This window comes from Xenopus laevis, chromosome 4L (genome assembly GCF_017654675.1).
Source record: "Xenopus laevis strain J_2021 chromosome 4L, Xenopus_laevis_v10.1, whole genome shotgun sequence".
In the NCBI taxonomy this organism is placed as follows: Eukaryota; Metazoa; Chordata; class Amphibia; order Anura; family Pipidae; genus Xenopus; species Xenopus laevis.
Window position 1 is genome coordinate 18,498,198 of NC_054377.1, and position 27,872 is coordinate 18,526,069.

The window sequence follows — 27,872 nt, forward strand, 5'->3', positions numbered from 1 at the left end:
ATCATCCTTCTAGCACTGGATTCAAGTTCACCCATAAGTGAGAACTACCTTGGGTTGTAACTAATACTCTGTGTTTTCCCAATACTATTGGGGGAAGCAACTATCTGAATTATCTGAGAAATGAATGCATATCATACCATCTGTGAAGGAACATTAAGGACACTGTACAAGATCCAAGAAACTAGTTGTTCCAAGAACCACTGGTGCCCAAGTTATTTAGAGATCTGTTGTGTGTGTGAAGTCAGTGGGGGGTCAATTATAAATTGGGCAAATTTGCACCTGGGCAGTAACCCATGACAACGAATGACATGATTGCTTTTTGTGTTCAACCTGCAGCTGGTTGAAAACGCTAATCACTGATTAGTTGCTATGGGTTACTGCGCATGAGCAAATTTGTTTAGTGTTTATAAATGAGCCCCAGTGTAGATAACCCTTCCTCCCTCCTACAGTGAGGGGCCTCCTAAGTGAGAAGGTCTAAAATAAAACATTTCCTACTTGGAGTTGCAACTAGGGATGCGCAAATCTGACCCATTTCTCTTCGCCAAAAATTAGCGAAACAGCAGAAATTTGGCTAAATGCATTGAAGTCTGTTGGGGACATTTTTTTGACGTGCTATTCCATCCATTGAAGTCTATGGGCGTCATTTGTACGGTGAGAATAATTTTTGCTCATCACTTGTTGCAACTGGCCAAGTCCAAGTTGGGTAAGAACCAGCAAGGTCCTAGGTACCAAGGACCGGTAGGTCATCTTGAAAATTGAATTGCTAAACAATTATGGATTTAGTTGAATGTATTGCTGTATGTGAATATTATAGGAATCTTATATTGTAAACTCCACTGGGGCTGGATTCAAATAAACAAAATTAATACATCTTGTACATACATAAGGCTACCAGGCTTCAATATTAACTAAGAGGTACAGGAAGAGTTAAAGCATCTTTCCCTTTCAGTATTTGAGCAGGATGTTTCCATAGCTACAGAAATCCTCTAGCCCAGACTTCAAGTATTCTCAATGCAAAAATTCCAGTGTCCGCAAATAAATGACTGAGCGCACCAAATGAATTAGCTATTCTGTCAATAGGATGAAAGCAAAGTATGAGAGATCACAAATGGAATATATTATCAAGGATCCGCCGAATCGATGCCGTATTTAACAAACTAACTAAAAGTTTCTGACGTGTGGACTCCATTCTCGAGTCATACATCACAATCGCCGACAAAGCTTCTCCGAACCAGCACCCGCGTCGGAATGAGCCAAGCCCTCATCAACCCAAGTTCCTTTCATCTGCATTTTTCACATCTTGCCCTTGAAGCCATAGTAAGAACTGGCTATTCTGTTCCTTATACATGAGATAATGCTGAGATATCTGTTCATGATACACATCTTTTTTTTTTTCAGTTATGAAAGCTAGTCTGGTGTTTGAAGTGGCTTTTAAGGTGGGACTTTTTTGTGTAATTCTGCCTTTTTGGCATTGCCTTTGAAATTCAATTGTGTAATCCTTTTTTTCTCATTTTCAGAGGGTTTCCACTAAAGGCCAGCGCCGTGTTAGCTCCATAAAGTGCAAGAGGATAAAACAATCTTGTGTTATAAAGGAAATAACAAGAGTAGATTAAAGGGCACAAAATTATTGGTTGACAACAGATGATCTCTGAAAGCTTCCAGGACACTAGGGCCCCATTCATCTAGTGGATTACAAACATGGTGAGTGAGGAATGCGGTATAAATGCATCATACTGGACACAGATCTCAGGATGTAAAAAGGGATATATAAAGGATGGGTGGCGTGATATAAACTGGATGGGATAAAAGCATCTGAATTAAACACGCTTAATGTAAAAGGTTTTTCATGGAGGATTATCTGCTAACGCAGAACAGTAAATTAGTCTCCACTTATTTAACCTCCAAGGTACACTGGATAACAGATCTCATTTTAGATAATTAGTCATAAATCCCACAAGCAAATGAAAACTACACATAGGGGGTTATTTACTAAAATCTGAATTTATCTCATAATTATAATAAAAAAGCTCAACCAAACTCCCAGGTAAGATTTTGCATTATTTATCATTAAAATATCTTGAATAAATGGGATAGGGAAAAAAACAGATAAAATCAAGTAAAAAACGTACAGTTATTTTTCGACATTTTCCCCCAAATAGCTCGATTTTTTTTGAAGGTTTTTGCTTGAAAACCCTGAAGGTATTGGATTATCGGGCTAAATATTTGGATATGGACATCTCCCATTGACTTATACAGGACCTTGACTGGGCTAAAATGGTGGATTTTTTGGATTCTGTTTTTTTGCAGAATCAGGGTATAATAAATCTAGAAAAATTTGATGTTTTGAGTTTTTGCTCCAGAATGCCCAACCAGATAAATTCCAGTTTAGTAAATAACTCCCATGAAAAACATTTAGGTTTACATCACTTATAGTGGTTTTCCTTTCTACCGGTGGAGAAAATGGCAACAGTGTGCAGACATACTAAGACTAAGAGGAACCCATGATTGTCCAACTCAGACGTATATGAACCATTTCCCACCTTTTAGAGTCATTCAACCCCTTCTTTAGCACCTTCGATTGTTGAGAGATGAATTCTGGCACTTGAAGTTCCTATGCCTTTCGTAGTGGAGGGTGCACAGATTTCCAGGACAGCAGAGGCATTTTAAGCGGCCTATTTACTAAAATTCAAATTTCTAATTTTTCACAGATCAAATTTTTTCTTTTTTTAATTTCTCTTAAATGCTAAAAACTTGTGATTTATTAAGTGTAAGAACCACACAAAAAATACAAAAATTTGCCAAGCAAACGCAGTTGAGGTCCTATAGAAGTCAATGGGAGCTGCACTGATTCTATTGGACCTTTTGAGGTTTTCATGTTTTTTAGCACATAGACTCAGATCTTTAAATAGCTTTCATGGCATTTGTGGTTGCAGAGAAAATGATTTTATTTGGTTTGGTTTTATTTAGTTTCTTAAACCCTGCAGAGCAGTTAGGGACCGTCTGACAATTCCTATCCACAGAATATCCATAGAATATCCATAGAATATTGATAAATAGGCCTCTAAGTCCCAGAATTCATTGTGTCACAATAGAATAGAAGGGGGAGTGTATAAGACTTTAGAGGGTGGGGAAATGGTTCCTATAAGTCAGAGACAGGGTGTCATGGCTTTCTTTCAACCTGTGGAATCTACAAGCAATCTCCCCAAACGCCTTCCCTGACTCTACACCAGATAAAATGAAAAAACGCCGGTGCTAATATATGCAGCGATTCATTTTCCAAAGTCATCCAAAGTTGCCTCACGAGGAAGTGATTAGTGCTGGCATTTTTTCTTTTCATTTTAGCAGGCGTAGAGTCAGGGAAGGTGTTTAGGGAGATTGGTCGCCAGAAAGAAGAGGCGATTAGTCGCCAGGCAACCAAATCTCCCCAAAACGCCCAGTGTGGCCTGACCCTTATAGTCACCAGTTGCACCAAAGTGTCAGTTTATTGCACTATGAAGAATAAGGTGGAAGGAGGAAACATAAAGGGCACACGGATCCAAAAAAACCCTAGAATTAACATTTGACTTGCTAGTTGTGTTTGGAATTCTGGTGGAAAATGTTATTTGGTGGGTGAAAAAACATATTTGCATGCATTTCTGCACTTTTCACTTTTCATCACCTTAGTAACAAGATCAATATCATAGGTCATAGGAGATATCTTGCATGCGAAAAAGAGACAGCAACACTGTCAGTAAAGCTCTAAGCTGTAACACAAGGCAATAAATCAGGGATAACTAGGCTGAGTTCCTGTGTCTCCTCATTATCATGCTGACCTTTAGCAAGTTATCAATATCTGAGAAAATATCTAATATCTTTTAAATGACCAGAACTTCTAGAGCTTCAATCCATTTAACCAGGGTCAATATGTGGATGTAGAAGTAATTTCCGTTTGCCATCAATAGGATCCATTTCTTGACCTTGAGCCAAATTTGCCAAGATAATTAAAGGTAATTTATTAATTCCAGGAGCAAGCGCTATGTCCATGATGGTGGTGTCCAGTAGTGCTTAATTCACATATTTGTCCATTTTCTATGAACAGGTGCTCTTCCACCCTTGAGTTGCACCGTTTGATAGTACATCTGGAGCAAGGCACCTGGAGCAGGACGCTCTTGTGTGATGGAGCCCTCCTTTTAACACCTAATAAATACAAGGTCCACCTTGTAACTTGCATCCACAAGGTAAGGATTGTGCATATGGACACTTATTGCCCGCTCAGATGCCACCTCTTACATGGTAGGGGCAACAGTCACTCATCATTTAGACACTATTCTGGAGGTGCAAATATTTGCTCCTGAGAGTGCATCTTGACCCTAAAAATAAGAACTATAGGCTTTTTATGGATGTTTCCCAGCATTGCAGCTCATATTTTTTTTGCATACGGTATTTGAATATACAAAGATTCAGCAGATTTCAACCATTACTTATATGGGTCAAATAACCTAGCCAGCAATTAATATGATATTCCCTGATATCTCCTCTAGGGAGATAATGTATGGATTAGTCTTTGACTAGGCAATTAATCTTACCTCGTTATACTGTACATTTTAGAAAATAAATTTGAATATGCATTATTCGCTGTTCTTTATCTATGATTCTTCTATATTCTGAAGTATGCTCCATGCCTATTTTAAGTATCCAAGTATTATTTATTCCTTCTCTATTTAACGCCATACTATAGCTGTACAAAAAAGTATAAAATATAAATAAATTTGTTTTTGATCATTTCACACATTAAAGCAGATGTGGTAGCAATAACAATATTAATGCTATAAATTCAGTGCATCAAATATAAAGAAGGATGTTCACTCTTACATGCTAAATTCTGTTGAGGCTATAAACAATTTAAAGCATTATCCATATAAGTCACCCAAAAGTTTTATTTACAAACACTAGGGGGCAGATTTATCAAGGGTTGAATTTCGAGGTGATGGGAGTATTTTAAAACTCCCATCAATTCGTAATTTAAATAAAAAAAGACCAACCGAAATTTATTATAAACTTATTATTTTATTATTATAAAATCAAATTTAAAATTGAATAGGCTGTATTCGACTGTTCAAATCAATTCTTATTAGTATTCAAACAAATTCGATTCAAAGTATTTAAAAAAAATACGTACATTTTTAAAAGTCCACCATTTGACTCCACATCGGTCCTCCATAGGCTAAAACAGCAATTCTGCAGATTTTAGATGGTGAATAGTCAAAGTTGAATTTTTAAAGAGACAGTACATGATAAATTTTGATATTCCAATTTTCGATTTTTCTTTCAAGTTCAAATTGAATTTGGACTATTCCCTAGTCGAAGTACACTAAGGGGCAGATTTATCAAAGGTAGAGGTGAATTTTCAATTGAAAAAAATTTAAATTTCGAGTTAATTTTTGTGTACTTGCGACTAGGGAATAGTCCAAATTCGATTCTCATTAAAAATTGCTGTTTTAGCCTAAGGGGGACCTCCTAAAACCTATTTGGAGTCAATTGGTGGACTTTGAAAAATGTTTTTTTTTCGGAAAAACTTCGAATCGAATTCAATTGAATGTGCTATTCCTTCGATTTGTATGATTCAAATTCGGCCGAATATGGACCAATTCGATCGAAAACAGACCTATTCGACCAAAAAAAAACTTTGACTTAATTTTGGTTGGTCTTTTTGAATTCAAATTTCAAAGTTGTTTCAATTTGAAATTCGACCCTTGATAAATATGCCCTAAAATTAGCTCAAAATTCAATTTAAAAATTAAATTTTTCAATTTGACCCTTGATAAACCTGCCCCTAGGTTTGGCTGTATCTAGTACCCAAAGTCATATGTTAAATTAGTGTTTCTCCACCAGTGTATTTAGTGTGTTATAGGGATGCACTGAATCCACTATTTTGGATTCGGCCGAACCCCCGAATCCTTATATTTGGCCGAATACCGAATTGAATCCGAGCCCTAATTTGTATATGCAAATTTTGGGCTGAAAGATTCCTGTACCAGCAGCATTAGGCAGTTTCCAAAAATAAGTTAATGAGAGATGATATGGTCGTTTGCAGATGTTTTCTAAAAAATTATTCTCTGCCGATTTTGAATGCTATTAAAGGCTTATTTTAAGAGTCTTTATACCCACTTTTCAACATGATTTCAGGGAAACTGAAACGACTCCGTGTTTGGAAGGCAGTTAATTAGATTACCGATGTACAAACAAGTCGATTATGCAGGGGGATTAACTGTGCTCTAGTAATCTTATTATATACCTCAAACGTTAGATAGAATTATCTGCACTCAAGGGGGTCATCCTGTCCCTTTAAAAATGTGATTAACCTAGATAAAAAAAAGCTCAGCTGAGGAAAAAAAAACCTCCAGAAATATTTTTTTGTAAACTCTTTATTTATTTTCCAACAGTTTTGGAAAGGATTTACTGAAAGTAAGGGTAGTGGAGGTATCTCATATGTTAATTACAGTTTTACATTAAAAAAAACATTGCAACATTAATATAATAGCAATACAGAGCTATGCTAACTTATTGTTATTCAATAATGTGAATGTGGGGGTAAAACTTTGGGCGAAAGGGGGTAGAGGTTTATAGTGGCATTATAACTTGTACATTTTCTGTGTGTAGGTATAAACGAGCTATGTAATGTCCTGGTATATAGGATTTACGGACCATCATCAAAAACTGTTAAACTTCAGATTGAGCTGCATCTTGTGATGTAGTAGTACCTTTGGGGCAGTGGCGTAACTACCGGGGGAGCAGGGGGTGCGATTGGGCCAGGGCCCGCACCCCCTCGGGGCCCCCCGGTAGCTCGCACGCCACTCGTAAATGGGAAATGCGGCCGTAAATACGGTAGTTTCCGGAAGTACGGAGGGGGGGCGGGGCCTGGCTGCACGTCCCGCGCCAGGGCCCGTCCCCCGCTAGAGACGCCTCTGCTTTGGGGGTTGTCTTATGCATAATCCAAGGGTCCCATATGGTTCTAAATTACTCGAAAGGAACCTTGTCTCAAAATTCAAATTTTTTCATATTTCTTAATATCTTCCATAGTCAAATGCCATTCCTATACAGTGGGTGGGTATTTGCTATTCCAATTTCTGTTGCAGCCTGTACCATGTATAATGTCTAGTGATGGGCGAATCTGTGCCATTTCGCTGTGCTGAAAAATTTGCAAATTTCCCCGAGAAATTTTTGAAACGGCAAAAATTTTGTGAAAGTCAATGGGCGTCAAAATAATTTTGACGCACATCAATTTTGACGCGAGCGACAATTTTTATACACGCTACTATTTGGTCCAAATGCATTAAAGTCAATGGGCGTCCAACTAATTTTGACATGCGTCAATTTTTGTGAGCGCGCCAATTTTAACATGTGCCAATTTGTTTTTGCCGCAACGGATTTTTCGCCATCGAATTGTCGCCTCAGTTTCAAATTAATTCACTTGCGGCCAAATGCAGGAATTCACCGTACATTCGGATCTGGCAAATTTATTCATTCATCACTAATAATGTCTACTGATTTGTTACTACTTGCTTGGTAAGTGTATTGTAGTGTAGAACAACCAGAGAAGGGATATTTATATTATTGGGTAAGGGAGTCACTCTTTTGATTTCTTTGAATAAATCTTTTTAAATTCTATCTGTCTAAATAGATTCTTTTTAAATCTATCAAGGGACACTCAAACCATATATGCATAATACAACCTGTCTGTGCTAGGCAACCCCAACACTTATCAGATGCTTTGTTATACATTTTGCTTAAAGGGGCACATAAAGGCAAAAAGATAAAATCACATTTTTACTTTCTTTAATGAAAAAGAAACCTATCTCCAATATATTTTAATTAAAAAATGTGTACTGTTTTAATAAGAAACCTGACTGTATGCAATGAAATTCTTCCTTCATTTACTGCTGTGGATAGGAATTGTCAGACGGTCCCTAACTGCTCTGCAGGGAAACAATCATACTTATGAACAGCAGGGGAAGCTCACGCCTTACTTCCCAGCCATGCAGAACTCAATCAGCTTTGTTTGTTTCCCTGTATTGATCATTTATGACTATCCCTAAGCAGCCCAGACCACACTGAGCATGTGCGTAGTCTTGGTCTTGCAAAGATGCAAAGTTATAAGATGGTGACCCCCTGTGGCCAACTTTGAAAGAATAAATCATTTATTTGATTAGGTAAGTTTGATTAATAAGTTCATGTTTATGTTTAGTATACAAAATACAGCATTGCTAGCCTTATTCTATTTTAGACTTTACTTTCCCTTTAACTTTTGTGTTGTATAAGTACCATTTTAAAAGCAATTTATAATTGGCTTCCTGGGTTTTAGATGCCACCAAGCTCTTATGCATAAACTTATGGATATGTTGCCAAATTTCCTTTGCTATCTCAATTGTAAGATCTGTCTACCACTTTCTATTGTTTTGGGCAAACACCTTTTCATCTATGCTAGGGTTGAAATCTAGATTTTCAAATATAGGTGTTATTGGTGAAGATTAGTTGACAACTGCCATTTGGACATATTTTCTCTCCAAAGAAAAAGACAGGCCCAGATAATGTTAAAGAGAGGAACTCTAGAAAAATATTGCTCAGCTTTTTGTCAAGTTTTTTCTCAAGTTTTTGTTTTCTTTCCCTAGGTTCCATTGAAGGATGCAGTTTAAATGGACTCAAGTAAAGGGCAGATTTATCAAGGGTCCAATTGAAAATTTGAATTAGACTAGGGAAGAGTCCAAATTCGATTTAAGTTAAAAAAAAAAATCGTAATTCGAAATGTATCATGTACTGTCCCTTTAAGAATTCAAATTCAGCTATTCGCCATATAAAACCTGAAAAATGCGTGTTGTAGCCTATGAGGGACCTCCTACAATCAATTTGGAGTCATTTGGTGGACTTTTTTCTTGGATAAAAATTAGAATTGAATTCGATTTGATTTTAGTTTGCAGGTCGATCCTATTCACCCAAATTTAAAAAAATCTATTTTTTAAATACATTTCGATTGGTCTGTTTTTTTTTTAGAATTTCGAGTTTATGGGAGTTTTTATAAACTCCCATAAACTTTAAATTTGACCCCTGATTTTTCAAAATAAAATGTTGGGTATTTTAATGTGTAGCATTTGTATCAAATATAGTATCTTGGGGGATATTAACATTTTAATAATTTGGATCCTTCTAAACCAAGTCAGTTGTAACTTTTAGCATTTTATCTACTTCTTCCATGAGCAGAATAAAGATGTGTTTATACAGTATATGGTTTGTAAATTATTCGGAATTTCTGTGCTAAGCTATTTAATCATACTTTTGGCACGTAGAAAGGTGAAATTTTCCTTAATCCTTTTTTCTTCAATTTTAGTTATTTTAATACCTCATTTACTATCATATATATTTTGAAATTGGAAACGCCCCCAAATTGGTCTAAGAGATTCATTAAGTTGGGTAAGGAAATGTGGGGTTTAGTTATAACTAAGAGCAGATCATCCCTGAAAGCTATGGTTTCATTAAATATAGAAATTTTAAATTATATTAGACTTTTTAAACAAGAAAAAAAAACTATTTTGCATTGAACCACTGCTTTTTTTTTTTTAAATAGAAATTTTAAAAAATGACAAAATTTTTAATAAAATGTTCAGAAAAAACTTTTTTTAGTTTGATGTTTTATTACACAAACTGCACACTGGAGCAAATTATAAAATCTTTTTTTTAAATTTAAATACAAATACTTGCATAAAATATTTTCTGCGGATGTTCGCTAAATACTTGTTGGTCCAAAATATTAAATACCATAAAAACCATAAAGTAGGATATTATGATAAAAGGGGCTAATAATGTGATCTAAATCACTTTGGGTTTATCAAACAGACAGTATTCAGTCTCATTGCCCATAATGCACCTTTACCCAAGATGACTAAGGATAAAGTTTTTTTGTTTTATTTGGGGGCAGATTTAACAAGGGTCAAATTTAGAAGTGTAAAATACTTCGAAATTCGACCATGGAATTAAAATACTTCGAATTCGGCCATCGAATGATGGAAGTGAAATCGTTTGATCGAACAATTTTAGCGTACGATCGAACGATTTTACTTTGATGTGTAAAGACTTAGAAAATGGTTGTAGAAGGTCCCCATAGGCTAACATAGCACTTCGGCAGGTTTAATTTGGCGAAGTATTGAAGTCAAAGTTTTTTTTAAAGAGACAGTACTTTGATTGTCGAATGGTCGAATATTCAAACAATTTTTACTTCGAATCGAATTAGAAGTAAATTCGAAGTCGTAGTATCCTATTAGATGGTCGAAGTATCCAAAAAATTACTTAGAATTTCTTTACTTCGAAAATTCCCTCGAATTCACTTCGACCCTTGATAAATCTGCCCCTTGATCTCATTATATGATCTCTACAGAAACAGGAAACCCTTTCATTCCCTTATAAAAATGATTTTGTTTACTAAAAACTATTGTAGTAAAAAATTGTACAGTGTTATTGGTTCTTTAACTTAAAAGGTTAAAACCAGGGAAGGAAAATCAATGCAAGATTATATTGAAAAATACTGAATCATAATACAATTTTTGTAAGGCAATAAACAAGAGTTACAGTTACATCTTTGCAAATAAAGGCAACAATGGGCTTTCTTTAAAGGGAAGGAAATCTGCTTAGTTACATTCACTAGACCAATTATTCACAATCTGATATTGGAAATGCAATAGTTGAAAATTACAGAATGAAGAATTGAATGTTAAATGCAGTGGATCAGATGCATCACCTTCATTATTGGCCAATCGTTATTAATGCCTAATGACAGCTCACCGCTGCCAATTGAAAAAGCATATTGACAGTTTTGCACAATGTGTGCTGAATCAAAGCTTCTGGTGCCAGTTTGTATGCCATCATTTACTAACAGACGCTCTGGCAAGAACACAAATTCTCCAATTGGTCTTCTGTCAGTAACCACATCAGCACTGATTGCTCTACATAAAATACTTTCCGTTTAGTGCAGGACTAGATTGTCATCCCCGATGGCTGATGAATGACGGACCCCATTATTCATAGTATCTTGACTTCATGAATAGTTGCACATGAAACGTTTCAACTAGGATTCAGTGGTGCAACTGGCAACTCAGTTGTGGCAGACAATCAGCAGAAGACACATTTGTTTAGCTGGTAAACATGGTGTTATGTTATTTTTTTAAAAACTTTTATTTAGCAAATTTCATCTTTTGGTAAAGGAGGCAGATTAGTAATGAACCTAAGTTCATAGAGTGAAGTCTTCATGCTATCGTATCATCGACTTCACTCCATTAATCATGGAGTGGAGTCTATGATATGATAGAACAAAGAGAACCTGAGATGCTTTGAGGGCTATGGAAGATATGGCATGTTGATTGAGTTTTGAGCAGTTTGAGGATTTTTTTTGTTTAATTTGTGTTTATTGGAGAGGACTTTGTTTTTAAGGCAAACAGGTTAGCCCCAAAGCCTTAGTGAAAATCTGAACCTGGATGTACTGCAGAGACTCATAATTTCTGACCATCTCCTGGATAATCTGATGGCCAATGAAACAATGGATTGCTAAATTGGTGGTCAACAGGGGACCAATGTTTTGTGGCATTGACCTTCCTTATTAGAGAATGACCCTAAAAAGTTTTGTTGCATTGTGTTTAAATTAATATGCTTTACATGTAATAACAGTGCAGGCAGTGGGCCAAAGATATGTAGGGCCAATGCACGCAGGGGCCCAAAGTAAAAGTAACTGTTGATCACATCCTGAATGAGAGAACGGCCTCTAAAAAATTACATTGCATTCAGTCATGCCATGTCCGATCACCTATAGAGCCACAAATATCTTCATATATAAAATAGCATCTGAGCAAAACAATGTACAACAGAAGATCCCTGTTAATTGTCAGTGAACCCCCCATCTTTCAGAACATTCTGCTGGCTCATTAAACTCTTCCGTATTATATTGTGGAATCATTGAGTAATATATTTTCCTTTTTTTTGTTTGCCCTATTAGTTCTTCAGTAATTATTCCTATAATTATCGGGACACTGTTATATAAGCCACACATACAGCAGTGCACTGAGGGGTTTGATATAACCTAATGTAAATGGCACACAGCGAAGCAGCAAACCAAATAATCAAACTGCATTTCCTGCCGAGTAAAGGCAGAATTTTAAGCACAGCAGGCAGTTTAACACAATTCAAATCTGACATTTTCAGCTTTCATGTTCTTACATAAAAATCCCTGCAACAAAATAAAAATCAAACCTTAAATCTTATTTTTCACTGTGAAAATGGGGAAAAACTGTGAAATAACATAAATACCCTGTATCTCCATGAAAACGCATGAGGAGCTTGAAAGGAGCTTGAGAATGTTAAATTACAATAGCAACACATTCATACAGAGAAAGGGAGAGACAAAGCAGGGCCATGGCTGTTAATTGCTACCCCAAAGCCTCTTACAACCTCTTGAAGAACAAATGATAAGGGTGTAAGTCTGTTCTAAGCTTACAGAGGTCTGGGGGAACAAACTGGAACAACTGGTTTTGAAACTTATCATGAAACCTTTCCCTGCTGAAGGGAGGACAAGAGACAAACTTCCTCCCATTAATTCCTTTAGACTCTTATGGAACTATCAGTCTCAATGGATCTGCGCAACCGAGAGGAACAGTAAGATCAATTGATAGTGATGGGCGAATAAATTCGGCAGGTGAAAATTTTTGGACACCCATTGGCTTTAACACAGGCGTCAAAATTCACAAATTTTTCACCAAAGAGAAACGGGACAAATTCGCCCATCACTATCAATGGCAACATACCAGCTTGGCTACACATGGATATGCTACATATGAGGGACAATCTAGGCATATCTAGCCAGTTGGTGGCACTAACTGTTAAGAATTTATGTCTTAAAATGGCACCAACATTTTGTGCTGATCACTGAAAAAAATTACCTAAAAATTATTTCTTGCCTGATAAATTAAAGGCAAATAAGGTCTGGATCTGTATTCAAATTGGCATTGATTCATGGCAGGAAGGGGGTCATTCTTCCCCTGTATAGAGCACTGGTAAGGCCTCATCTATATGCCGTACAGTTTTGGTCCACAAACAGGACATTATTGGATTAGGGAGGGTACAGAGAAGGGCAACTAAGCTGGTAAACGGTATGGATCTTAGCAAAAGCTTATGTATGAGGAAAAACTGGCCAAGTTGGGGTTATTCATGCTGGAGAAGAGGTGCTTAAGGGGTGATATAATAACTATGTGTAAATATATAAATCTCTAATGCTTTATTTACCAGTAGGTCTTCCCAGCTGACGTGAGGTCACCCATTCTGATTAGCAAAAAATAGATTTAGCCAGTTCTCTATCCGGTACAAATACTATTTTCCAGGCCAACATTCCTTAATTTAACAGTAACCTTCTGTGTGGCACTGTATCAAATGCTTTAGCAAAGTCTAAGTAAATCACATCCACTGCCATCTTAGAATTGAGGTCCCTGCTTACCTTCTCATAAAAAGAAATTAAGTTAGTCTGGCAAGATCTATTACGCATAAAACCATGCTGGCACAAACTCATAGTATTATGATTTGCTATGAAGTCCAGTATCTTATCCTTTATTAACCCTTCGAAAAGCTTTCCTACCACGAACAACTGGCCTATAGTTTTGAGGCTGAGAACGGGATCCCTTTTTGAATAGCGGCACCACATTAGCAATTCGCCAGTCTCTTGCCACTATACCAGACCTCAATGAATCATGAAAAATGAAGTAAAGAGGTTTGGCAATCATAGAGCTAAACTCGCTAAATACCCTGGGAGGAATACCATCTGGCCCCGGACCTTAGGCAGGTTAAAAAACCTAACTTACTAAATATACCTTTCATCACCTATGACAAAACAGGTGGCAGCAGCGGGACAGAGCTTCCATACTATATGCTGTTAGATACATCAGACAGAACTAGTAACTCTAAGGGCTGTAGCAGAGTCTATTGCCAAATCACACATTCATGCTATGTAACTCCCTACATAGCTTTGAAATACAATTATAAATAAAGGATACAGGTACATAGGACACCTGCAGTTACCCAACTTCTTACGTGCCTTCAGTGGTCAACAAGCCATTTTTTGAAGAATTATAAGAGAGAGTTGCAGCAGATATATATATACACATATACACAAAACAAAATCATAGCTTCTTTCAGCTCTTCCAAGTGTGAATAGAAAGCAATAAAGGACATTTCTAAAGTTGTAATTCATACAATCACACCTGCTGTTAAGGGAGGAGGAACAGCGACAACGGATTATAGAGTCTACCACAGAGCAGCTGAGCCAGTTCCAGACTCGTTTTTTCGACAAGAGTTTCATACATATGTTCATTCAGAAGAGATTAAGGTGTTTATCAAGGAGGCATTTGAAAAAGAGTGGATTACAGAAAAAAACTGTTGACTTTATAGCCACGGAGTGAGTTTTTATTCAGGGATATGCCCCCCAGCCTTACCAAGGGGCTGATTTATTATTGTCGGTTTCTATACACAGATTGCTAGTTTTTTTCCCACAATTATTCAAGAAATTAAAAGCACACCAGATTTAAGGGCTTTTTGAAATAGAAGCTTTTTTTGGACTGATATACCTGGTCTACATATACAGGTATGAGATCCATTATCCAGAATGCTCCGAACTATGGGAAGGCCATCTCCCATAGACTCCATTTTATCCAAATAATCCAAACTTTGTAAAATACTTTCCTTTTTCCCTGCAATAATAAAACAGTAGCTTGTAATTGATACCAACTAAGATATAATTAATCCTTATTGGAAGCAAAACCAGCCTATTGGGTTTATTTAATATTTAAATGTTTCTCTTGCAGACTTGCGGTATGTAGATCCAAATTATGGAAAGATTTGTTATCCAGAAAACCCCAGGTCCTGAGCATTCTGGATATCAGATCCCATACTTGTCATACTAAATCATCCCCTAAGTGTTACTATAAGGCAATAAAAGAAACTGTAGGGGTCATTTACTCAGAACAAAGGAAGAAGTGCTAAGAACTAAGAGGTGCAAGAACGCACCCCTTTATTCAGCAATACTTCTTCCCTTAGACTGCAACCTGCGCCAGAGAACAAAGATCTGGTGCAAAGTGCAGACTGCAGAATCAGGGGGTACAGGCCAGTCCTGTTTCTAACACCTGCCATAGGGGACAGGTAGGGGGATGTCTAAGTGGGTCTCTCTCCTCAGCTCCTCATGAATACAATGTTATTGAATGTAAGCAGCACAGTCGCAGGTCTCTAAACTCCAAAATGGAACATAGAGGCCTACAGTGACCTTTTCACTTTTTACTGCAGCATCTTTAGTAATGCTCATTGTGCACATTGTTATTCATGAAGCTAATTGATGCTTTGAACCAGTATATGATCTCCAGTTAAAAGTGATTCACTGTTTATTGTCATTATGTTTATTTGTTCTTCAGAGCCCTGACAAGCAGGGATGGGTGAATTTGACCCGTTTCGTTTCACCAAAAATTCGCCGCCGGCGAATTGTCGCAGATGCTCATTAAAGTCTATGGGCGTCAAAAAAATTTTGATGCGTTTTTTCTTTTTGACGCACAATGCCATACAAGTCTATGGGCGTCACAAGCGGCGAATCAAGGCAAAACAATTCACCCATCCCTACTGACAAGAACCCTATTTCCTTCCTCACTCTAAATAGAGTGTGTTTTTCTGCCACTGGGGATCCCAACTGATTTACATATATGTAACACTATTTTGGGCTATACAGACCAATGGGGTTAATCACCAGCTAGTGAACTAGAGCATGGGTTACACCTCAGGCTAAGGCCTTCGCTAAATGGAAGACTAAAGGTGTGGTGTAGTGTAACTTCAACTCCCACAGGCTACTGTGCAATAAAACAGGAAAAGAATGGGAGTCAAGAGGTTCTTGCATTGAAACAGAATAACTTTTATTTGTCAGAGACAAATGATCCACAGGGTTGTACTTACAAAGCCACAGAGACCCAGCAGACAATCGTGATATGGTTACAACATGTCCCTCTGAGACAGCCCACTGGAACTCCCTGAGGAGATAGCATCAAACCAGGATAAAAACACCCTCAGGATCTCAGCACCATGACCTGGATCCCACATGTTGGATCAGGGAACTCAATAGCCCTAATTCCCTATTAGGCGTTGTCCCTATACTACAGGCCAGTCTTGCCTGAGGGGAGAGTTACCTCCTTGCTATCCCTCCTAGTTGGAGCCAAGCTGGTCTTTCTACTTAACCTACCTATCTTACTCTCCTAGAGAGTCCTAATACAGGAGTAACCTATCTCTAGCTGGCCTCATTCAAGGGGTCCCTGCTCCCCAACTTATCTCTCTAGAGGTACTGGTCCCTCTAGTGCACATGGCTTTACTGTGCCTTGTTGCACCCAGGTTCCCTGGAGCACCCAGGTGGGTCAGCAACCAGAAGCCAGAGAGGAAGATCCACCCCTTCTCACTCACTATATCAAAGTGTGAAAGGATGTGGTCACAGAGCCTCCTGGCCAATAACTTGGATATGCAAATTACATCTAGCTACATGGGCATCTGCCCGCAACTAGGGAAATCAGGAAGTGTTTGGAATTAAAGCCATAGGGGCATATTAACCCACAATTAACATACATCTACTTTGGCATCTGGGACCTTGCAGCACCTTTCTCTCTCTGCTGTTTCTCTCTTCCAGCACTTCCTGTGCAGCACTTCCTTCCTGTTAGCTCACATGAGTGTGGATTCCTCCTCCCTCCTTCCACAGAACATAGGGTTGCCAACTTTCTCCCCGTGCAAGGAGAGGGGACCGTGATGTAGTGGGAGGTGGAGCCATGACATAGGAGAGGCGGGGTGTGATGTAGCAGAGGCAGGATGTGATGTTGGGGGCGGGGTTATGACATGGCCACCGGCGATCACAGCATCAATCTCAGGGAATCATGCCCGGTTTTCCTAATTTGGAAAACGAGGCAGGCAGTTTTGACCCGGACAACCAACCTGTACAGAACAACGCAGAGGAGAGACAAGTTTACATAGCTCCCTATAGACTTTTTCTCCTTGCTGTGTATAAAAAAAGATATTTTCCAGCAGTCTGTATTTGTATAAGATCTTCCCCTAATGCAGCAGAACAGCACTGAAGAATACATTGGAGTTTATAAATACTTTATAACAATATGAATTTTTATTTGGCTTGCAATGGCTTAAAAATACATACAGAGAAATGGAAACCGACAGGTTTATAAACTGAAATATGGTAAATTTTAGGGCTTTTGCAGTGTCAACCATATAGATTGTGTGCATCATGTTCTTGTTGAAAAATCGATAAACTAATGAAAAGTAAATTCTGCTGCCAGGGGACTTGTCAAAACATTTCTCCAAGGAAAAATTAGTTTTTTTTTTTTTAACAAAACAGGATTTATGCCTGAAATATATTCAACTGAATTCAAGGATTTTGTTGATAAATTTAGCACATTTGAGGAACGTGAAAACCATATTTCATAAAGTCTCTGCCCTCAGAATACTTTTTATAGAGGACTGAATATTATATTATTTGTCGATTTTTTTAGATTTAAGCTGCCTTTACATGCATCAATATTTTATATCAAAAACCATATATATTTGTTAGTGTGTGGAGAAAAAGCCAACAGAAAACTCACCAAATCCACCATGGCTTCAGTTCACAGTAGTTCATTTACAAATCCCTCATTAACTTAAAGGACACCAAAAGTAAAACCATCACCGTACATGTCTATTGGAGGTCTAAATGTTGTTCCATAGGGTTGAACATTTTTGGTGTGTATAGATATTTTTTCCATGGTCTATCTGTCTGAAAACTGGCTTTCTGGATTTCAGATGTCTGAAAACTAACAGGACTCTATACTGATTTCTCATGACAAGGAGAATCTGCTTCGAAGACTGGCCAATAATACTCCCAAACTATCTAAAGCTGATACTACCAGGGCCTAGTAACACTTGAAGTTTGGAGTAAGGACGAAGGAGGAAGCTGCTAAGCAGAATAGTCCAGTTTGCAGTAACAAGGGGTTAAACAGGCTTTCGGTCAAAATCCGGGCAAAGTGTCAAGGGCAGGCAGCAATCAAAGTAGCCAGGAACAAGGCAAGAGTCAGAATCCAAGAATCAATTAGTAGAGCACTCAGGTATACCCAGGAGTAGAACCTATATTCTGAAATGTAACCCCCGGTCTCTGGTGTCCTTTTATTTGAAAATTAAAATGTTTTGATTCGTGCCTGCTCTCCATCATGCCTGACTTGGACCACCTGCATGTGAGACTTCTATTAAATGTACTTCTACCTCTAAATCTGTACACTTGAGTCCCTACTCTGCCTGGTGGTGCTCAGGATCAACTAATCCTTCTACTCTCCATGTTGGCGCATCTCACTAACTACCCTAATCCTAATTTTTACTCCTAGAGCAATCTACAAGAAAGTCTATGAATTGAAAGCAGGTGACATTCTCCCCTTACTCTTTCTTGGTAACGTGGATTCTTCATACAGAGTCAGGTACCGCCAAACCTTCTAAACCTTTACAAATCAGCAACAATATCACTCTCGAGAAGCACAGACTTCAGAAACTCATCCTTTATATTGTGAAATGCACAACATGTTTAGGATCAAAAATCCTTTATCAGGTGCTTATGTAAAATAAAAACTTGATGAAGGAACTTTGATCCAAAACATGTTGTGCATTTCACACATTTTGCTAAAACATGTGGTTCTGCCGAATTATATTGTTGCTGATCTTTAAAAAAGTCTATCCTCATGCTAGTTACTGAGGCCCATCTCCAGGGTCTGAGTACCCTCCACCTCCTCCATCAGGTGGGATCCAAAGAGAAAGAGTTCATGGTGCCTTCCTCTTATAAAGACTAGGGAAACCAGACAGCTCCTGTCCAGGTAACACTTTCATTTGGAAAAGGAAACAACTCCCCCTCCCAAATGCAAAACACCAACTCTTAGCTGTCTTAACCATTATTCAAAGTGTCTAAAATAAAGGTCTGCAAGACCTGTACACTCCTACTGTAGTATTTTGAGTTACCCCTCTGTGTGCAGGTAAATATATAGTGAATAAAGTACCCCCTCTTGTAAAATATAAGGATATTATAAGTTACCGAGGAGTTTCATGACCATATAAAAACACGAGGCCGAAGGCCGAGTGTTTTTATACAGGTCATGGAACTCCGAGGTAACTTCTAATATCCTCATATTTTACAACTGGGGGTACTTTATTTATTATAATACACAAGTTTCAGTGAGTCATGTGACAGAAATGACATCAGAACTCACTGTTTATAACTGATGACATCAGAACTCACCGTTTATAAGGATATAATTTACAAGATATTCATGGCTTTTGTGTATTATATATCTATTAGGAGCACCTGTAGTGCATCACCATCCTTTTAATTCATGTAGCAGTCATTATCTTCACCAGGGAATAGTTACCCTCTCCACCTTCTCCTCTCCATAGCAATATATGCTGCATGTATCAAAGGGATATGCTACAAGTGCTCTTAATAAAAAACTCCCTGCACAGAGAGGGGTAATTCAAAGAAATGAAAATATTGCAGTAAATTATAAATTTGAGTGAGACAAATATTAGTTGTGTATGTGCTTTCTAATTAAAATTATCACGGTGCTACATTTTACATAAAAAGTTCCATTACCTTAAATCAAATAGGAAAACACATGCCATGTTGACATCTCCAGAAAACAAAGAAGACATAACAACATAAAACCAACGTTGAATTGCCAACATTTAAAAAAAAGGGCAACTTTCGTCTTAGCTAACATTATTCATTAATCTCTTTCTGTTCCCAGGCAAATTATTTTTGGAGCTTTTAAAGGTTTCTTAGTACGTTTTTTCATGACAGGAACTGTATAATCTTCTCGCATGATAATCCTGATCTCCTTTGCTTTACAATAACAGGCTTGACAATACTGTAATAAACCGTGGTGGTGCTGATTCATTGCTGTGATTCAAACGTTTTGCAAAAGCTACAATAATAACATGCTGACATTTCCTTCATCTAATGGGAAAGAAAAGGCTTTTTTTTTTTTTTTTTTCATTTTGAAGCAATTGGGGGAATTGTAAAATATATTCCAGGGAAAATTAGTGGGTTTCCTTTGTGCAGAAGAAAATTATATAATACAGTAGGAAGCTTTATTGCTGATTGTAGGTTGAAGAATGGAATGTGCTGTGTTGAACCTTAAACAACAACTAGCAGATATTGGCTTCAGCCTGCCCTGACCTACTTAATTAATACATTTATAGTCTAGATCTGTTGGGATATGTTGGGCCATGGGGGAGATTCCGGTTAACCAAGAACTGTATAAGATGTTCCAGCAGCTGCACCGCATTGACCTGCATGACCCAGTCACTGATGTTTGGGTGGAATGAACAGATTGGCACAATTTTATTACTTTCTTGGGTGTGTATAGATATTTTTTACCTTCTTAGCTAAACAAGAGCATCTATATTTGTCTCTCATTTGATCTGTCCATACACGGGAAGATCTGCAGGTTTTGCAAATTTGTAAAAAGAGACCCTGCATAATGGAAAGTCATCATGACACTAATATGATCTTTAGGCCAGTGAATCATACAGGCAGACATGTCAGAATAGGCCAGATTCATGGCTAGCAGTTGCCACATTGTAATTTAGACCATATACAGGCTAATAAGCTAGGCCAAGAGTGCCACGTTTACAGCCAATATCACCCCATGTATGACCAGTTTTACTGCAGTTGACCAATCATTTTGAATTATAAGTAAAAAGTTGTTGTTTGGTGCATAGAGGTTTATGCTAGTGGTGCACCATCTCCTTTTGGCTAGACTGTAAAAATTCTAAAATTGTTGGGAGCCACATCTTTAAATGAAACCACTAGCACAGATTAGAACAAGAGAACGTTTTCTGGTCGTTAAAAGTGTTTATCTGCCAACCCACACTCTTGAAGCAGTTGACTTTCTAGACTAGACGTCCAGTAATGTCATTTGGTGGATTTGCAGGTTCTATAGCCCACAGTGAACATGTAGGAGTTGATTCAACTTCCTTTAGAACTCAACAAGTACAAGGGCTGTAAACATTTTCATTCTAATGTATGTATTTGTTAGATGTAAATATAGAGAATGTATTAGGTGCATCTTGATGAGCTACATCAGTAGGCAAGATGTCATGAAGCATTACGTAATTGTTCTGAAAAGTAAATACGGTAGGTTTTATTTTTCTAGAAGGTGATATTTTTTGAAAATACTTTGACTTGGATGACAAGTTCCTCTGGTGTCTTAACAATTGTTTGTTAATTTTACTTTGATTTTAATTTATGTTCTATTTTTGGATTTTTGTGTCTGTTCTATTAATTGATATATATATATATAATAATAATATAGTAATAAAGTAATGTAGTGCAAGGCATTTTAATATATCTGGAGCTCACAAGTTGTTATTTTTGCCAATGTAGAGCAAAGAAAGTCAATCTGCACAGCAGCAGCCAAGTGCAGAAGTGCAGACTACTCCCTAGCAAGAGTATTGAGGTATTGCTATTGTTTTAACTCAACAACAGAAAATTTGCCTCCTCCTCTTGCATGCCCAAACCATGGGTAAAGTCCCCCCAAAGCTAATAAGAAATCTATGATACAGAGTGCCAAGAATATCTAGGACAACAAATGTGTTCACCCGAAATCTCACACTAATTGACCTTCAAGATGTATCTGGAATTTACTTGACCTTCTGATGTATCTACAAGAGCAAATGAATACTCAACTAATTCTTTCCCTAAATAGTCTTCAATTTGAATCCCTCTTGCAACTGCCCCAAGCCCCAAAGTTTGGGAACTGCTGAGCTATTGTTATGAGATGACTATAAAATAATAAATATAAGTATATTCATTACAGATGTATTTGTGTATTCCAAGCATTATTGTGTGTTACTTGGTACCATAGACATTGGTAAGAGCCATTACAGCTTGAATGATGTTATCAGTTGCTGTTGTCCTCTTTGCATGTGTTCAGTGCATTTTATTTAAAACAGATTTAATTTTATTTTTAGTGGGGGTTTAACATCTTTTTTCAATTCTTTTTTTTTCTAATAAACATATTCCTTTATGTAATCTTGCAGAAGCAGGACGATTATCTTGCATCAGCAATGAATATGTTGTGCAATGAACGTTATTAGTGTAATGAACAAGTTAAGAAGATCAATCCAATTACAGTTTTATCTGTCTTTGGAAAGGAAAAATAAGCGGTGTCTTGCTAGCTCCATTACATCCTGAAAAAAAGACAATGATCATTTCCATGAGTTGATCGCAGGCAGCGTTAGCAGCCGCTGGGCAACGTATTTAAGTTGAGATGTCAGAAGCACAGAGGATTAGCTTCCAAATTGCCTCAGAAAATGCCTATTGGTCATAATTAGGAGAATAATTCTTGACAAAGCCTGTTGGGGAGGTAATTGTGTACCATTCTGCCTTGAAGGTCTGATTGAACTTATGGTGGGAAGGAACCCATTGTGTTTTACATTAGCCTTTGGATTCACTGATAGCTGCATCTTTGTCCTTTATTTTCCTAATACAAATGGGCTGAAGAAGTTAAGATATATACCATGTATGAGTTCCATGTCGACTACCCCATGTTGTACCCTTTTGCTAGCAATGTTTTTTGAATAGTAATGGTCACAATACAAATAAATTACTATGTTTTGCTTGCTGCTTAGCCTAGAAAAAACAATAGGGAGCAGTAAGGTCAAGTGCTCATTGAGGAGTTTGTATCAGTAACATTTCTAGACCTTTTTTATTTTATTGTGTTTTTTATTCAATTATTTTACTAAGCAAAACATTGCAATTTATTGCCCAGTTACTATTGTTGCTCAACTTTTTTTTTTAAAATCACATGAAAATCCTGGAGAAGTTATTACAAAATTAGATGCCCATTGCAAGGAATTATTTGGCAGGGGATACTGTAAATTATTTTGTCCATCATAAATGTCCAAAATTGTTGAAATAAAATAAATAAAATCTCATTCAGTGCAACTGATAATGCTCTTGTCTTGCCTATAGGTTTCTATGTTTTTTATTGCTAAATCAGTTATAGACCTCTCCAAGCATCGGTGTAGTTAATGCAAACAAGCATTTCAGATAAAAGGTAATTGATTTTGCAGTGTAGTTTCTGAGACACTTGCTTGGTTTTTCTACAAACTTAAAAATAGAGCCAAATTAATACTATTAAATGGATTTTGGCGCCGAAAAGCAACATTTTGCATTTCACATCGAAATCCACCCGCAGTTTGGAAAACAAGGGGAACAGGTGAGGAACCTGGTTTGGTAAGGATCGTCTGGCCATAGCCTTATTGTTGGGGCAAATAACAGAAGCAGTACATTTCTGAGTTCTGAAACTTCTCAAGTATCTGTTCCAGAAACATTTCCATACTTGCTGCCTACACATATTCACAGGTACTTATTTTATCCTGGTAGGAGTTTAACTTTTCAACTGCTCATCAACAAAATGTGAATAGTTTCCTTTTAATAGGGGTTTAATTACCACAATGGGTAGTTTGAAAGGCATTTGCCAGATACTTGTACCAATCAAGATAAAAAGAGAAATAACATTCACCTGCTCCATACCTCCACAGCAGTAGTTAGCAGCTTCCATTTCCTAAATTGGAGCAGATAGAGTGTTACTATTATGCTGAATACTTGATTAAATTGCACCTTTATCACCTGTCCAGTTAACAGACAGCTGTACCTTAATTTATCCTCTGAGGCATTTCTTCATTTTTCCACTCTGCTGAGCGTTGCTCATACAAACCTGGCCTGCCAGAGTCTTCTTTAAAAACCCATTAAATGGAAACTGTATCCAAAGAGGAGGGTTGGTTTTATCACATTTTCTTTCAATCCACTGCTATTTTTCCCCCCAAACTTGCTCAATTTATAATGTTAACAAATTAATAGAGTTGTTTTATTCCTTACTGCTAGGAAATTTGACAAATGAACCAGAACTACAGTAAGAGTGTAAACATTGTCTTCAGCCAGACAAGTCCTACAGAAACCTGAGCCCAGAATCGTTTATTTGTATAAATGGTTTTATTTTGGTTTGGTGGAATACTAAAGGCCCTGAATGCATTGGGTGCAGTGCGGTTTTGGCAGTGGTAAGGGGGCAAGGTGGATTGCCAGAGCAGCAGGGCATTGTCAGGGGAGGGGGAAGAGTGTGACCGGAGTGGTTGGCTCTTAGCATTGAGCAGAAGCAACTGGAGTGGTCTGCCCTTTGCTCAGGTTTTCTGGTGTACCCCACCTCCCCCAGTCCAACACTGAGCTGTTGTGAGAAAATAATGACACCAGGAAGTCTAAGGCTTGCTTTGTCAGTGAGGTAACATTGGGAGGTTAGATAGCAATATGTTAGATTTGTGGAGCTCCCTGTAGGTGGTGAGAGTTTTTGATAGGCCAGTTAGTCTAACAGTGAGGAGGCAGTGTCCCAGCATATCTCACCAGATAGGGATCCAGAGAAAGAGGGAGCTAGGTCTAGGACAATGACACAAGACTCTTTTGCCTGATGTCTGTACACAGGCCTTGGCCTGAAGAGCCAGAACACGAGTGTAGGAGGCATCAGTGGAGCCCAGTAACCTGGAAATTCAACTATCAACTGGGACTTGTTCAATTATTACTTTTGGAGAACCTCTATTGGTAACTGTGAATAAAGTTGCTCCTATGTCCAGCTGCAAGACTGTGTGGACCTGCTTCTCTAAGTTTGCACAATGTTACAAAAATTAATTTGGCTCATTAATACTAAATTATATTTGTTAATTAGATGAAACTGTAGATCTGAAGTTTGGCTTGACATCACCCTAAAACATTTGTGTCATAATTAGTACAATAAAGCTTTGAGCACTACTATATGAATACCTCTAAAAAACCAAAGCTTAAAGATACACATGAGCACCAGATTTTCAAAACGCAGCTGAATGACTTTCATTTTCAGGAGTTTCTCCGAAAGGCCAATGGAGAAAAAAAAACATTTATTAACCTAATGTTTTCACTACCAAAGCAATGCAAGATAAGAATATCTCCCTGTGTGACACCATTATTCTGAATGAGAAGAAACAGACTTACAAAACTCTTAGTTGCCCTTTAAGCATTGACAAAACAATGACTCTCCAAAAGGAAAGAGGAAATAAAAACCATTACAGTTAACAGCTATTAATGAGACCATCCCTTGAAGCAAGTCAATAACTATCCCATCAGTGTAATTATCTTCTTTAAAAAGGATTAAGCACCCTTCAATTAAGCAGTTTACTTATTTGTAACTTGTTAAAAAATAATTGTGTCTTTCCTCCCGGTCCTTTGCATTCGACCGTATCATCTACTTGTGTATTTACTTCTTTACCCAATAATGACCCCACTATTCATCTGTAGCTTTAGCATATCATCACCAACCGCTATGCCTTGCCTTGCAGAATGAACATTAAGCTTGAAGATGTGCAGAATCGGAATACTCAAACCTCAAAAGGGATAAACCATAGATAAAAACACAAATAGCTGGATGCACAGGGATCATGCAGAATTCTCATTCATTTGCAATTTAGGTGCAGGCTGCCGGCTGGGCGGAACACGGACAAAATGTAGTTGAAGGCTCATATCCAATTAACATAAGTTTCTTAAGTGTGGGGACATAGCCAATTATGAAATGATATAAAAATGGAAGCTGCTGTTGCTGAAGCATTGGCATTAGATATAGAGGACTGCTAAGCAATGCAGTCCCTTTGCCAATCATCTTTGCATTCATCAGCACTTTATTTATTAGGGGCAGGAGGGGTGACACTTAGGAATTTCCCCTCTCCTCTAACTTGCATGATATTGAGAGAATGGGAGTGGACAGACGCTATAACAGACCTTTCCCATGGCAGGTGGTAAGTATAGGGCTGGGCTGTGCCATCTGATGCTGCATTGTGACCATCTATGGGCAGCAAGTACTTGTTAGATGAGCACAAAGATGTGTACTTTTGTACCCTTTAGATACATGAGGCTTTTAGCTGTCATGTGATTAATCTCCTCTAGCATGGGCAACTTATCTTGCCCATGCAAGAGAAACAAAGAAACATACAAGTCGCTTCAGCTTTCCAAAGTCACCCAAAGATTCCTCATGAGGCAACTTCTGAAAGCTGAAGCTACGCTTATGCTTTCTCACTGGCGATTTACATTAAGACATTTCACTACAGGAGCTTGATCGTATCTCCTCATGTGTCAGCTTAGGCTCTAGGGGGGGTGAATAAGTGCAGGGCACATGTTTTCTTGTATCTTTCCGAGGAGATAAGTTGCCCATACTAGAGGAGATCAATCACATGACAGCTAATATCCTCATGTGCAAAAAAAATGGTCAAAGTTTACCCTGCCTTGCACCTTGAAAAATTATTGCAAATGGAGAGCAGAGACCTATTCCCCTACTCCATAAATACAGCGCTGCCTGTGTTTGACAGTTTTGTATTAATGGCGGTGGGGATATGGGAGTCACATAGGTTTAACCCTCCCACCAGCCTCTGATTAAGTGTTTTTGCACCACGCAACACATGTAAAATAAATACAGATACTTTGCTTGCTATGATGGGAGTTGTTGAGTGCCTGCTCATATTTTCATTATTAGTTTAATTCACTATACTTGTCTGTAAGTTTGGGGCTTGGCAACTAAAACCAACATTTCTAATGGTGAGTGCCTACTATTTAACATCTTGGGGTTATCTCTTATTCTTAATATGTTCAGATTGATAACCCCTGCCACCCCCTAACTTGCACCTCATTGAGACATGCAAGTTGGGAAGCAATTCTCATCCAAATCTCATTCAAATCTTAAACAAACCTTGTTTTTCCATCTTGCACCCACTGGCACTGCGGTCTACAACCAGGAGCCATAGGAACTTGTTCCTTCAGCTAGTAGGGGGTAGGATTCAGAAGTATAAAGGGATTTAGACCCAGGTGTTCAAGGTCTTTCCTGGAACCTCCCCTCTCTGTGAGGTTGATACAGGCCCTGAGTTATAGGAGGCCAGATAGTGGTAGTAGTATTTGTTACAGTGGCTCTAGGAGAGAGAGAGCAGCTCAAGGAAGTTAGTGAGCAGTTGTCGCTCCAACGAGGAAAGATAGTGGGGTTAGTGCCCCGTGGTATGTGAACCACTAGCTCAGGGAAATCAGTGAGTTGAGGACCAGGTAGGGAATCAAGACAGAAGATCCCAGGCTGAGAATCCCTGTGAGCCGTACTTAAATCTCAGGAGGGGTGTACAAAGGATTGTGTTAATCTGTATGCTGTAAATTTACCCCTGAGAGGGATTTTAATTTCGCCCATTGATTTTGCTGTACCTGAAGTGACTGAGAATATTTTACCATTTTGTTCCTGTTAATAAACCTTTAAATTTTGCTGCAACAAACCCCCTCTCAGTCTGTCCTTTGCTGCACTGAACTACACCAGGTACATGTGGGTCCTGGGCACAGTACAAGCAGTTTTAGCCTGGTTACACACATCCGCAAATCCACAGCTAAAGTGCACTTACAGGTGCACTACAACTTTTTTGTTTTGCAAAATTTCAAACTGATCATGTGCCTTTAAAAGTTTCTTTCAAAATATGCTGTAAATAATTCCAAGAGCTAAGCTACCCATGGAGCTGACTTGGCAGAGATATGAGGCTCATTTACTACAAGCCTGGATTTTACTATGTAAGCAAATTGCTTCTTTATGAATTGCAGAGTGAATTAAGTGAAGAATAGTACAGATGGTGCTCTCTCTAATGATGCCAATGGTGGTCAGAATGATGGGGTCATGTTGCCAAGGTACCTGGCAGGCGAGGGAGGGATCTTGCTCCCATTATACATTTGTAGA

The 27,872-nt window shown here is 38.0% G+C and overlaps 1 long non-coding RNA gene across 1 annotated transcript in view; it reads left to right on the forward strand.

Annotated features, from left to right (window-relative positions):
- Nucleotides 1-1,012: 1,012 nt before the first annotated feature.
- LOC121402943 overlaps nt 1,013-27,872 on the forward strand; it is a 34,663-nt gene continuing 7,803 nt past the window's right edge. The window contains exons 1-3 of the long non-coding RNA XR_005966887.1: nt 1,013-1,436; nt 1,518-1,701; nt 4,079-4,217. This is a non-coding gene — a long non-coding RNA (uncharacterized LOC121402943). The remainder of the gene's footprint in view (nt 1,437-1,517; nt 1,702-4,078; nt 4,218-27,872) is intronic.